Raw genomic sequence first — 14,755 nt, forward strand, 5'->3', positions numbered from 1 at the left:
AGAGAAACAGTGGGCAGAGGAAAGAATAGGAGGCAAAGTCAGCCCCTAAAGATGGGAACTTCTGGAGGTATGGCTGAGAAGGGAAGGAGAGATACAGTTTGTAGATGGGGAATTGGAAGTCAAAGGGTTGTTTTGTTTTCCAAAGAATGGGAGAGACTTCAGAGGGTTTCTCATTATAAAAAGGGAAGAGAGTAGGCAGGAAAAGGTTAAATATAAAGGCAAACCAAGGAATAACAGAGGGACAGCAGGAGAGATGTATAGCGAAGGCAGGGCTGCGGGTCCCAGTGGACAGGGCAGTGCACCTGTTTCTCTGAAACTGATGGGGAAGGGAGAGAAAGAAGGGCCTGCATTAGACTATTGAAACAGGGCCCAGGGGAAGGTCAGTGCCTTTGTTTTCTTGGTAAGCAGAATGTGCGTAGCGAAGTGGAGTGAAGATAATCAAGTCGTGGTGAGAACAACCGTGATGGTTATCATCAGATTAACAATAATAGGCTGAACTCTTTGAACTTGCTGGGGTCTGATGATGTGACACCTATAAGAATGGTTTCTGGGCCGGACGCGGTGGCTCACGCCTGTAATCCCAGCACTTTGGGAGGCCAAGGCGGGTGGATCATGAGGTCAGGAGTTCAAGACCAGCCTGGCCAAGATGGTGAAACCCTGTCTCTACTAAAAATACCAAAAAAAAAATTACAGGGTGCCTGTAATCCCAGCTACTCAGGAGGCTGAAGTGGGAGAATCGCTCGAACCCGGGGGGCAGAAGTTGCAGTGAGCCGAGATCGCGCCACTGTACTCCAGCCTGGGTGACAGAGCAAGACTCCGTCTCAAAAAAAAAAAAAAAAAGAATGGTTTCTGGGGAGAAAGTTTGAAGGAGGCTAAGTGGCTGTCACTAACTCGTCTCTTCCTTCCCAACAGCGACGCCTTGGGAATCCCTTAGATACAGCCTCAAAGTACTGACCGGAGAGCCACCTAAGGCACTGCCTCCAACCCCTCTCCTGAGCCCACACACCCTGCCCTGCTCCTCATGTGACAGTCCCCATCTTCCCCAGGTCCTGCAGATATGTACACTTTTTTTTTTAATGTAAGTTCTCACAAATTTATTAATGAACCCATCTGACTAGTGCAGAACATATAAACAAAGAGAAAAAAATATATTCCCAGTAAAACATGTCCAAGTGTCCAGATAGTGGTGACATTTTCAGCTTGACATGGCGATGATGACCTTGATGCAGCATAAATATGTGTGCCATCTCATGTGCAATTCCTTACAGACCCAGCTTGGTTCTTCTCCAATGTCTCCTCTTGGAGTTGCACCTGACTTATCACCAGTTTTCATCTGAATCCATTGGGGAATGGGACAATTTTGCTTTTGTTTCTTGGCCAGGAATCGCTTGACCCTGAAAGTCTTGTGAGAAGAAATGGGGAGAAATGGAGTTACCCACCCACACCATGATGGCGGAGAAAGCCAGATCATGCACTTTTAAGATTCCCTGGGGCCTGACTCTGAATTCCAGTTAGCTGGGCATCCAGACAGCTTTGTGGAAAGGAGAGTGTTCTCACTGGGCCTGCAGGGCTTTTCCCAGGTAGGACTCTGCAGTGTGAGGAACGATGTGAGCATGGTCAGGAGCAAGAAGGCAAGTGAATCTGTTTGGCTGGTGAAAGCTAAGCCGCCTCCAATGACCTTGAATTTCAACAAAGGGGTGTAGGCTTTTTTCTGTGGGTACAGGATGTCTGGAAACTTTGGAGAACTTGAGAAACAGTGTGGGCTAGTGAGAGCAGATCTTTGTAAGCCAGGGTGTCTGGTGAGGCTGGGGGAAGTGCGGAAGGGAAGAGAAGACAGCCCTGGTTGTGAGTGCTTGGCAGAAGGGGGACAAAGTTCCTTGTTTGTCTTATCTGCTGCTTAATGGAAACTCCAGAATTCTCTCTGCCCGTTTGCTCTGGGGGAGCTCATGGCTCCCCTCCCCAGCCTGGGAGACAAGGTATCACTCACCCCATTGCTGAATTCTCACTGGACTTCTTCCCTCCAAACCAGCAGTGGCTTCTGCCAGGGGACATCTTGAAGGAAGGAAAGGACAGCTTTGCCTCCTCTCTGTCCCCACTTTTGGCCAAGCTTCTCTAGGACAATAGTCCTTCATATTTTTTACCCTCAAAATGAATTTTGAAAAACTATTTGTCTTTTGTGTGTGTTTTTAAGTCAACATCTAAATTTTTTGGTAAGTTTAAGCAGTGGCAAAGGATGCCCTTTATACTAATATGTGAACATGGACATTTTAAATAAAAATAATTATATTTCTCCTTTAAAATGTAACAGTGGTGATATGATTTGGATATTTGTCTCAGCCAAATCTCATGTTGAGATGTAATCCCCAGTGTTGGAGGTGGGGCCTGGTGGGAGGTGATTGGATCATGATGGCGGATTTCTCAAAAATAGTTTAGCACCATCCCCTTGGTGCTCTCCTCGTGATACTGATTTCTCACACGATCTGGTTGTTTAAAAGTGTGTGGCATCTTCCCCATCGTTCTCCCTTGCTCCCGCTCCTGCCATGTGAGATGCCTGCTCCCCCCTTTACCTTCTGGCATGATTGGGAGCTTCCTGAAGCCTTCCCAGAAGCTGAGCAGATGCCCGTGCCATGCTTCCTGTACAGCCTGCAGAAGCAGGAGCCAAATAAACCTTTTTTCTTTACAAATTACCCAGCCTCTGGTATTTCTTTATAGCAATTCAAGAACAGCCTATGATGGCCAGGCGCAGTGGCTCATGCCTGTAATCCCAGCCCTTGGGAGGCCACGGCGGGTGGATCACCTGAGGTCAGGTGTTGTGGGAAGTCAGGGACCACAAACAGAGGGACCAACTGAAGCCATGGCAGAAGAACGTGGATTGTGAAGATTTCATGGACATTTATTAGTTCCCCAAATTAATACTTTTATAATTTCTTATGCCTGTTTTTACTGTAATCTCTAAACATAAATTGTGAAGATTTCATGGACACTTATCACTTCCCCAATCAATACCCTTTTGATTTCCTATGCCTGTCTTTACTTTAATCTCTTAATCCTGTCATCTCATAAGCCGAGGAGGATGTATGTCGCCTCAGGACCCTGTGATAATTGCATTAACTGCACAAATTGTAGAGCATGTGTGTTTAAACAATATGAAATCTGGGCACCTTGAAAAAAGAACAGGATAACAGCAATTGTTCAGGGAACAAGAGAGACAACCTTAAACTCTGACCGCCAGTGAGCTGGGTGGAACAGAGCCATATTTCTCTTCTTTCATAAGCAAATGGGAGAAATATCACTGAATTCTTTTTCTCAGCAAGGAACATCCCTGGGAAAGAGAATAAGCACCTGGGGGTGGGTCTATAGATGGCCCCCTGGGTGTGGCTGTCTTCTATGGTGGAGACTGTAGGGGTGAAATAAATCCCAGTCTCCCATAGCGCCCCCAGGCTTATTAGGAAGAGGAAATTACCGCCTAATAAATTTTGGTCAGACCAGTTGCTCTCAAAACACTGTCTCCTGATAAGATGTTATCAATGACAATGGTGCCCGAAACTTCATTAGCAATTTTAATTTCACCCCGGTCCTGTGGTCCTGTGATCTTGCCCTGCCTCCATTTGCCTTGTGATATTCTATTACCTTGTGAAGTACGTGATCTTTGTGACCCACACCCTATTCATACACTCCCTCCCCTTTTGAAAATTCCTAATAAAAACTTGCTGGTTTTGCAGCTTGTGGGGCATTGCACAACCTACCGACATGTGATGTCTCCCCCGGATGCCCAGCTTTAAAATTTCTCTCTTTTGTACTCTGTCCCTTTATTTCTCAAACCAGCCAATGCTTAGGGAAGATAGAAAAGAACCTGTGTGAGTATCGGGGCAGGTTCCCCGATAGTCAGGAGTTCGGGACTAGCCTGACCGACGTGGAGAAACCCTGTCTCTACTAAAAAAAAAATACAAAATTAGCCAGGTGAGGTGGTGCATGATTGTAATCCCAGCTACTTGGGAGGCTGAGGCAGGAGAATTGATTGAACCCAGTGGATGGAGTTTGTGGTGAGCCGAGATCATGCCATTGCACACCAGCCTGGGCAACAAGAGCGAAACTCCATCTCAAAAAAAAAAAAAAAAAAAAGCCTACACACAAATGGAATACAAATACCCAAATAATTTGATACCCACCATTATCTATTACAAAAACAAACAAATATAGCAAGTTCATCTTTAATGTTGGGTATGTGTATAATAGAAATTTAATGGGGTGGGGGGAGGGGGGAGGGATAGCATTAGGAGATATACCTAATGCTAAATGACGAGTTAATGGGTGCAGCACACCAGCATGGCACATGTATACGTATGTAACTAACCTGCACATTGTGCACATGTACCCTGAAACTTAAAAGTATAATAATAATAAAAAATAAATAAAATAAAATAAAAAGAAATTTAAAAAAATTTTGGTGACCATAAATGTTTAAAAAATTTTTCTTTTGAATTGAGTTATCCATACAGTTAGTATTAGTACACAACTGGTCAAATTAATGGACATTTTAAATGTTGATCAATAGTTATTAGATACAAAGGTTAACTTTTATCTCAAAGATAGCCCTTGTTTTGGGTGGATTCAAAGACTTTTGGTGTCTTGATCAAAGCAGGATTTCTGCCACCAGAATTCTGGATTGCCCCTTACTTGGTGTTCTGGAGGATTTGACACCTTGGGGTATGCAATTCTCAATTTTTAAGGTGGGAGAATGTCATTGTGAGAGGATGGGGGCAATGGATGTGGGCCAAGGGCTTTGACTTTAGACTCATTCTCAGGAAGATCAGTGTCAGGAGGGCTTCAGAATTTGTAGTGAATGCCCTTCAGTTGGTTGCCCAAGGGTCTTTGGTGAGTATTCTATAGCCTCAGGTGCACTTAGCCAAAGAGAAGGGGAAGATGGACTGTGGGTGACAACAAAAACGATGATTATTTTGGGATTAATAAAAACAGGCTGACAAAGTTCAGTTAATGAATACAAAGTTATAGCTAGACAGGAGAAATCAGTTCTAATGTTGTATAGCACTGTAGGATGACTGTGACTAACAACAATTTACTGAATATTTTTAAGTAGCTAAAAGAGCAGATTTTCTGTTTTCAACACAAGGAAATGATAAGGGCTTGAGGTGTTGGATATGTTAATTACCCTCATTTGATCATTATGCATCGTATACACATGTCAAAATATCACATTGTACAATGCAAATATGTACAATTATAATATGCTGACTACAAATAATAATAAAAGCAAAAAAAGAATTATGGGTAGTGGAGTAGTGATTTCGAAGGAGCCTGGGTCTCTGATGGTATCAAAGAGCTGCTGAAAGAAAAGTTAAACTCTTTCTTCTTGTTGAAAAAAAAATGGGCTGAGCTATTTGAACTCTCTGATGTTTGATATTAAATGTATAAAAATGATGCTTCATGTAGTCCAATCTAAAACCTCAGCAAGTTGTTACAGCAGTCTTATTATGGGCCAAGTAACAGTCTAAGAACTCAACACAATGTCTTACCAAAAAGCACCTCAAAATGATCTCAAAGAAGTAGGTATTTTCTTCCATTTTCTAGTGAGGAGACTGGGGCTTAGAGAAGTTAAATAATTTGTTCAAAGTGACCTAGCTAGAAAGGTACTGAGCTCTAAATGAGTCTAAATAGATTGTAAATATGGTTACATTCATCTGGATGCATTTGTGGCATTGTTTCTAGAGAAAGCTCATCCAAATCAGAATATTCAGCCCTCATTCTATGAACTTGTGTTACAGGTTAAAAAAAACCAAATAACTTTTCCTGCTCTCCTTCCTCAAATGACTTTTATAGTAAAAATAGGATAAACCAATATGCCAAAATTCACCTTGACATCAATTGAGATAACGTAAGAAAACAGAGCCATAAAGTAGGAGCTAAAACACTAACCATAAAAGAGACCACACTCTTTAGCCAGGCAATCATGCTGTGGAAAATAGACCTCAAAAATAACCCAAAATCTATTTGCACAGGAATCTTTATAATATAGTATTTACAAGCTGGAAATGACTCAAACACCCAACCATGAATAATAAACACATGCATAGCATTTTATGGTTTACAAAGTACATTCACATGTCTTTGTCAATTTGGGCTGCCATAACAAAATGCCATAGACTGGGTGGCTTAAACAAGAAATGTATTTACCATAGTTTTGGAGGCTGGGAAATCCAAGATCAAGCTGCTGGTAGACTCAGTGTTTGATGAGGGCTCTCATTGTAGATGGCCACCTTCTTGCTAGGTGCTTATATGGTGGGAGGAAAGAGTGAGAAAGAGAGAGAGAGAGAAAAAAAAAAACTGTGCTTTGGTCTCTTCTGCCTCTTATAAGGGTGCTGATCTCATCATAGGGGCTACACTCCCATGACCTCATCCAAAGACCCCATCTCTACATACCATCACAATGGGGTTAGGGCATCAGCATATTTTAGGGGGTGGAGGACGGAAACATTCAGTCCATAGCAACACACAATTATCCGCTTTGAGTCTTATCAGCCCTGCCAGGTGTAGGCCAAGAATGCATAGTTCCCCACTGGGGCTTAGATGTGACGTGACTCTACAGGGAAGAGAATGGTGAAAAAGAAACTGGATGTGTGAGTTGTTCATCTTGTTCTTAACTCTGTTTTGGAGCTCCCTGGGCCTTATATTATTAGGTGACCACTTCTCACCTTGGCATCCCAGATGCATCACTCGCCTCTCCACACATGAGCTGGTGAGGTCAAACTGATCATTGAGTGGCATTTCAGGAACTTGGGTTTTTGCAGGCATTCTTCCCTTTGCCTACAACCCTCTTCGCCTTGTTAACACCTTCTGATACATTGAAGATGCAGCGTAGACAATGCCTCATCCAGAAAGCCTTCATCCTCCCCTCAAGGCTTGGGCTCCTGCAGGGCCACTCCACTGCACAGCTCACCCCCTGGCTACTGCGACCCACCTGTGCTGGTAGAGAGCAGAGCCTGGTGGTGCCAGAAGCATTTCATTGCCTGGGAGTACAGCTCTCTGTGAAAGGATGGGGCCCTGCAGGAAAGAATGGCCCCATGCCACCTGGACTTAATATTTCCCTCTTTCCCTGAAGACATAATCAGGACCGATCCTCCAGCATCCCCATCCCTGTCTTCCTCAGCCACCTGCAGAAACACAAGCCCTGCAGGGTGTCCAACATCCTCCAGCCCTGCTCCCTGTGCATGTCCTTGGCCTCCCACTGTACCCCTGGAATTCCAGGTCCAACAGTGATGCCCCTCTATCTTCAGCCTGTTCTCTGCATATCCCCTCCCTGTCCTAACAGAAACTTCTCTGTCCTCCAAGGTCTCTGCTTTCTCTGAAGCCCACACGAGAAAGGCCTTTTCTTTTCTCATACTCAACATAGCCTGCACCTAGTGGTTTGGGCTGTGTCCTCCTTTCTCCACTTTCTGTCTCTCAACCATTTCTTTCCCTTTTCTCTAAAACCCCTAGCCCCTCATGCCTCCATGCTCCTTCTTGTTACCACCCTCCTTCTTCCTCATCCTGAGGATTTCAGGGCCAGCTCCCTGTCTTCCTCTCGTCCTCTACCCCTGTCCCAGGCCTTGGTGATCACAGCCTCCATGCGGATAACCCACCCAGCGCCCTTCTCACCTCTTCATGTTCTGATTTTACTTGACTTCAGCCTCACATTCCCACAGTTGGTAGGTTTCAGTCTGGAGGCCCTCTCTCCTGTGTGGTTGCTGACTGTTGAAGTGACCCAGGATCCATGGAACCCATTGCTCTTCTCTGGCCAACACAGCCTGCCCAGGTGACCTCCCGAGTTAGTTGCATGGCCATAGATGCCATCTCTGGGCCAAGGGGTCCTGTCTCCCCTCAGGCCATGACTGCTCCCAGTCCTTCCACATTCTCCTCCTCTCCTTCCCCTGCCAACTCCTACTCACCCTTCAAAGCCCAGGTCACAGTCTGTGGCAACTTCTGGAACTCCCCTGGGGAGATGTAGTTCCTCCCTTTCTGTGCTCCAGGGACACTTGTACCTCCACTAAGTTGGTCCATGGCATGCCATGTCTCTCTCTCACAAGCCCCTCAAAGGCTGGAACCATGGATTACTGATCTTTATACCAACAAGTATAGTGGAACATTGTAAAAGGACAAGTGGATATGAAGAAGATGAGTAACAAGAGGTTATGGGGTGATGTAACCCACTGGGGATTTGGTTTTGAGGGGCTCTAAGTTGAGGTGGTCCCTTTCCAACAATAGTGTTTTGGTGAAGAGTATTGTTTGGTAAATTTGTGAAGCAACTGACCCTTCAATATTGATGTGGGTAACACTTGTTAAAAATTGCAATACAACTTATTACATTTTTACCCAAAGTTGAAAAAAATATGGTAGGCAAGAAGGAAAAGAATAAGTAAGTGAAAAAATTAACACTGTTACATTCTTCCCAAGAATAATTTAAATTACCAGGCATCCTCCTTGGTCATTTTGCTTCATGAATGACTTCTCTATTTATAGTCAATGTCCCTGAGACCTGAAAGACAGCAAAACCCAAGAATATGTCACTTGAGAATTCTGTTCCTGTGCCAGGCATGGTGGCTTATGCCTGTAATTCCAGCACTTTGGGAGGCCAAGAGGGGAGGATTGCTTGAGCCCAAGACATTAAGGCTGCAGTGAGAAATGATTGTGTCTCTAGCCTGGGCGACAGAATGAAACTATGTCTCAAAAAATGAAAAAAGAATTTTGTTTCTAGAAATTATTTCAAAGAATTCTTATTTGTTCTGTTAAGCAAGTTAAGTCCAACTCTGTAGCAAAGAGAAGGTCACTGCTGGGCATCCTATACCGTGCAAGTGTATAATTTTGTCTGAAAGTCTTTGAAACTGCCATGGGATGTAGAGAATGAAAGGAGCTGTGCTCTCCTTGGCCATCCTGAGAAAAGTTATTTAACATCCCTGGGCCTTGGCTTCCTCAACTGTGGCCATTTATAAGGTTATTAAAATTAACTTACATAACAGTTGCTAAAATTCCTAAGGTCTGGTCTGTTGTAAGCTAAAAAAATGTTCATTCCCTATTCTATTTTGATTTAACCAGAGGTTACTCTTAAAATCTGGCATTGCCTCTTTCAAGCTCTAAACTAGATCCTCTGTTCATAGAGGAGGCATTCTCCTTACGAAGCTAGGAAGTTTCATAGTGGAGTTTTCCTGCCAACTCCTACGCACCCTTCAATGAGTAAGAGTTGTCTGGTGACCAAACACAGACACTCCTTATGGAAAACCAAAGAGAGGCTTCCCTTTTGGGCGGGGGGTGGGAAGCAGAGCAGAAGCAGGTTTCAATCATGCGCTTGCCGCTTGCCACTTTCCGGTCTATATGTGTGGTTCCATCTGTCTCCACCCCACCTTCCCACCCCAGAGAGCAGGTGGGGTGGAAACTCTGGTCATGGGGGAGGCTTCCAGCCGTGAACATCTCACCATGACTCCTTCCCAGGGCATAACTTTCACCAACAACTCCAGCTGTTAATAATTGACTGACATTAAAATTAACTGATTATAATGTACAGGACTATGGAAGAAGCATCACCTGAAAAGTACCCACTTATCTATGTTTATTGAACAACATACTATGTCTCTCTTGGGTGAGATGAATACAGTGAATTTTTCCTTCAGAGAGCGGTGGCCAAAGGTGGGTGGAAGAGTTTCATGAAGGCTGAGATTGTGTGTTGTGATCTAATGGCGGTGCATCTGAAGTGCGTCCGTGCTGGCAGGGAGCCACTGACTGCTCTGCTAGCTGTGGCTGAGGGAAGCCTCCTGCAGGAGCTAATATTCCAGCTGGGTGTGGTCGGGAACTAGACCTTCTCCAGGTGGAAAGCGGGGCAAAGGAGGTTCTTGGGTGGGATTCCTGAAGTTGGGAAATGGAGGACAAAGGAGATAGGCACTGGAACCAGGAGGGCAGGGCTGAGGAGCTACAAAATCAGGGGCAAGGGAGATAGCAGAGGTGTGCATGTGAGTGTGTCGGCCTGTGTGTCTGTGTGCAAGTGTGTGTGTCCATGTGTGTCTTTATGTGCTTGTGTGTGTCTATATGTGTCTGTGTCTATTTGTGTGTGTAACTGTGTCTGTGTCCGTGTATATGTGTGTGTGTCTGTGAGTCTGTATATCTGTGTGTGTAAGTGTGTGTATGGCTATGGGTGTGTGTGTCTCTTTAGTGTGTCTGTGAATCTGTGTGTTTGTGTGTGTGTGTGTGCCGATTTGTATGTGTGAAAGTCTGTGTGATTTATGTATGTATCTCTGTGTGTCTGTGTATGTGTGTATGTGTTTATCTGTGTGTCTTTATGTACGAGTGTGTTTCTGTATGTCTGTGTGCAAGTCTGAGTGTATGTTTTTGTGTGTATGTGTGTCTCTTTATGTGTGTCTGTGTGTATATAAATGTGTGTTTATGTATGTGTGTTTCTGTGTATGTCTTTATGTGTGACTGTGTGTGTCTCTGTGTTTGTGTCTGTGTGCATGTCTTTGCCTGTGTATATGTGAGTATATATATGTCTGTGTGTGTATGTGTTCATGTGTGTCTCTGTGTGAGTGTGTCTCTGTGTTTGTGTCTGTGTGTGTCTCTGCCTGTGTATATGTGAGTATATATATGTCTGTGTGTGTATGTATTTATGTGTGTCTCTGTGTGAGTGTGTCTCTATGTTTGTGTCTGTGTGCATGTGTGTGCATGTGTGTGTGGGTGCACGTGTGTGGCTCACTTAACTTCCACCCCTTAGGACCACCTGGCAGGAATTTCCTAAAGGAATGTGGGTCCTCACTGGAGTCAGGCTCAGAGCTTCAGGCTGACTCATCTGTCTTCCCAATCCAATTCTCCTGCCAATTCTTGCACCCCTGCAAACCCACCAGTGGGAGTGCTGGATGGGCCCTGGACACTTGGCTAGGCTGCAACAATATTTCCTAGAATCTCTTGCCCTAGTAGGATAGTTTTGGGTAAGGGTGAACAAAAGAGGAACTTGTGAGATATTTGAGAGGCAGGAGTGAAGTGGCTGCCATGACTCTGAGAAGGCCATCTTGCTCAGACGTGGCGACAGACAGATGCAGGATGCTCCGTGTCTCCCACCTGCATTCTATGCTCTGCACCCAGCTCTTCTTCCTGCCTTCAGCCGCTGCTGGCCAAGAGTGCCCCAGGCTAACAACCAGACACCTGTGCAGACCCAGAGGGGCAGCCACCACCAGAGGCATCAGCTCCTCAAAAGCTTCTCCCTGAGCTCCCTGCTGCAGTCACTTTGCTGGCTGGACATGCTATTGGCCTCCTGGCTTTCCTGACATGCTCCCATATGGCTACTCACACCATTCTAAGGCAGGCTGGTTGGTGGCTCCCTTTCCAGACCTTTACTCCCCAGCATGTGGGTAAGGCTTAACTCCAATAAGGCAAGTTGCATTTCCACCATGCTCACGGTGGTGGTGGCTCCACTCCCCAGGGCCCCTGGATTGATACCGTGGCTGTCCAGCCTGGGTTTGCATTTTCCTCTCTGGGTTGAAGGACTGCTTCTCCTTCTGCCCACAGAGCCTGGTTCCATTGCAATCTCTAGTCCAGTCCTTCTACCCTATGGTAAGTCCTTCTGGTATTTGTAAAGCTGCCACATCCTCCCAAGTTTTCAGAGGTATTGAAGCAGAGGGTCTGGGTAGGGCCAAGGAATCTGAATTTCTTTAACCAGGCTTCCTCCCCACCAGGAGATTCTTCTGTAATACACAGGTTGTGTTCTAGATTAGCCCAAGGCAGCCATGGACACTATACCACATCCCCTGGCTCTTTTGTCTATACTGTCCTTTGTCTATTTCTTGTCAGTTTCACCTTCTGATTTTAGATAATGGCAGTTCACCTCCATGTCTTCAGAGGACAGTTGCTGCTATATTACCTGTTGCTAAATAAATGTTTGAGAGAAGAAAAGGAAGATGGAGAGGTGGAAACAGTGAAGATGAAACAAAGGGCCAGTCCTGGGCAGAGGTCAGGTTCAGCGCAGGCCCTAGAGGTAGGGGACAGACAGGAAGCAAGGGCACCTGCAGGGCTGGGACATTTGTCTGCCCACAGCATAGGTCCAGGCAGGGCACACCTGCCTTCTCTGTCCATGGTCCAAGAGGCTTGACTTCAGACAGGTGGGAAGCAGAGGCTTTCGGAGGTTGCCCCTGCTCTGACTGGCCCCAGGAGCTTCCAAGACAGCTAAGTGAGGACTGGGTGCACTCCGTTGGCAGATAGAGGCAGTGTGGCCCAGGAGGACAGACGCAGGCTCTGGGGCAGACAGACACGGGTTCATATCCTGGCTGCCTCTCGTTTTAGATGAGCTCCAGAACTGGGGTTCCTGTAGTACCTACGTCATCAGGGTATGGTGAGGATTTGCAGGAATGACAGAGTGCCAAGCACAATTCCTGCACACAGCAGGTCGCCAGCAGATGCCACGTCCCTCCATGTCACACACACTCCTCTCAGTCCCCTTCAGTCATGACAAAATACACCCCTGAGCTGCCTGGCACTGAGGCCAGTCATCTCCTTCTATCCCTATGGCTGTTTTCACCCCAGGAACTTAGCTAGTTTGCCACTTTGCATTTTGGGGTGTCTGGGTGCTCTTTTGTTTTCCCATACTAAGCAAAGAACTGGGAAATGGTGAGCTGTGGCTCAAGGATGATTCCAGGCCTGAAGGACTGATTGTTGGATTATGGGGAGAACCTGTTCTGCCAGGTTTCCTTATATTTAGCAAACATCCTGGGGGTGATTCAGGAAGGGTTGCTGATATCCCGAGCCCAGGCATTTCTCTGAAGATTATCGTCACCAGGTAAATGGCAGGGCCCAAAGAATGATGCTATATCCTCCCAGCAGACAACCACCACCTCACTTCCTCCTGTCTGTGATCCAGCCTCCTACGATGAGCAAATAAGGTTTGCACATTCTTGGGACACATCAGGAAGCCCAGCCTAGAAGTTTCTGAGTGCTCTGACACATGGGTGTCTGAGGGAGACAGTGATGGTCACAAGAAACAGAAGCCCCTCAAGCTCGACAAGGTGAGTATCTGATGAAGTCCAGGTGGGGGTCTCCAGGCCTTTCCCAGTGGCAGGAACTGGGAGTGGAAATCCATCAGGAGCCAGGAGCAGTGGTTTTCGCAGCTCTTGCACTGTCCTCGGGGCTACTTCCTCTAGTCTCTCTGCTCTGCGTGCTCTCTCTGTGATAGCCTCCAGCCTCACTCTGCAGCAGAGCTCTCCTCTTCCTCATCAGCGCACACAGCCCCAAAGGACCGAGAGCCTCCAGCTACTGCTAGCATCAAAAGCTGTCCTGAGCCCCCTTATCTCTTAGTTCAAATTTTTCATAGAGAAAGAATCTGATTTGCCTGCTGAGCATGCTCCTTCACCTCCCCTATCCTCAGCCTCTGAGGCAGGCTGGACAGCAGAATGGAGTCTTCTCCAGAGGCTGGGGCAGCTCATGATAGCACATAGAGCTGCGGACCACTGGAGGTCTGAGGCTACCGCTCAGAGGACAGGTGCAGTCCAGGTCACTCACTGAGCGGGTTTGCCAGAGGTAGGACTCCTCACAGCAAGCCTTTGAAAACACTGGGCTTCAACTTACATTTAGGCAACCTTGTCTGTGCTGGGTGGTATCACGGCATGATGGGCTAGTGCATAGGCACAAGACTGCTCCGTTGCAGAGCTGAGTCCACAGCCTGACCTTCCACATAGACGTCCAGTGTTCCACTCATGCAGCCGTGACCCACAGGACCAGGTTTAACCAGGCCATGAATGCAAATGTAGCCTGATAAGCCAGTGACTTTAGGTCCCCTCTCCAATATGGCAAGTCAGGTCCTTTACAGACCTTCTCCTTTCATTTTTGTATCTCTGGGGTGCTTAGAAAACAAATTCTAGTTAAAAAATCCTGGCCAGGGCTGGAACGAAGCCAGGTCTAAGCAGCCTTGGAGATCCTGTAGATCTGTGGAGGTACCTGTCTGAATTAGAACTTGGCTCCCATCTCTCTTTTTTGCCACTCCCTTTCTCTCCAGTGACAAAGCTGACAAAGTTGGCTGCCCTGGGACCTGGTTCCTATGGACTCCTGCGGGCTCTGATCAGGTCAGCCTGCATCTTCCAGGCAGTGATAGCTTCTCCCAGGTGAGAGGCAGGACAGTCCTCCTCCGTGGCACCCTCAAGCCCCAGAGCTCCAGTTCCCTCTGCAGGCCATGCCATTGATGGCACCCGCTGCCACCGCAGGTTTCTTGAACACAGGGATGAGTTCCCAGTTCAGGCACCTCACACTCTGACTTCATCTTGGCCACCTACAAGCACCCCAGGGATATCAGAAACAACTGCAGCTGGAGAGGGGCTTCTACAAGACCTGACTTGTTGCTTCAGAGAGAGGGGACCTCTGCTCCCTAGAGTGCCCTTCTCTGGCCATTCCCACTCAGGACCAGGATGCCACACTCTGAGAATCTGAGACACATGAAGGGGCCACAGGTAGGTGCTCTGGTCTCAGAGGAGCGCCCCCTGCCCACACCTCAGCCATTCTGGCACAGGCTGTGGACAGTGAGTGAGGAAGCCACCTGGAAAGGAGCCCACTATTGCTTCATGCAAACCACCCCAAACTCAGTGGCATAAGATAGTCACTTCCTTATGCTCAGGAATCCATGGGTCGGGAATCAGGGCCTGGGAAGGCCTTTCTCTGCTCCCTGGTGACTGGGGCTAGCTGGGAAGACTGGAATGCCTGGGACGAGGCAGACAGCCAGGGCTGCGGGCCCCTTTCCAGG

General features: G+C 46.8%; 1 pseudogene; it reads right to left on the bottom strand.

Moving 5' to 3' along the window:
- Positions 1–207: 207 nt before the first annotated feature.
- LOC106634962 (large ribosomal subunit protein eL39-like) lies at positions 208–1,471 on the bottom strand (annotated as a pseudogene).
- Positions 1,472–14,755: the final 13,284 nt, after the last annotated feature.

This window comes from Pan paniscus, chromosome 6, assembly GCF_029289425.2.
Source record: "Pan paniscus chromosome 6, NHGRI_mPanPan1-v2.0_pri, whole genome shotgun sequence".
Taxonomy (NCBI): Eukaryota; Metazoa; Chordata; class Mammalia; order Primates; family Hominidae; genus Pan; species Pan paniscus.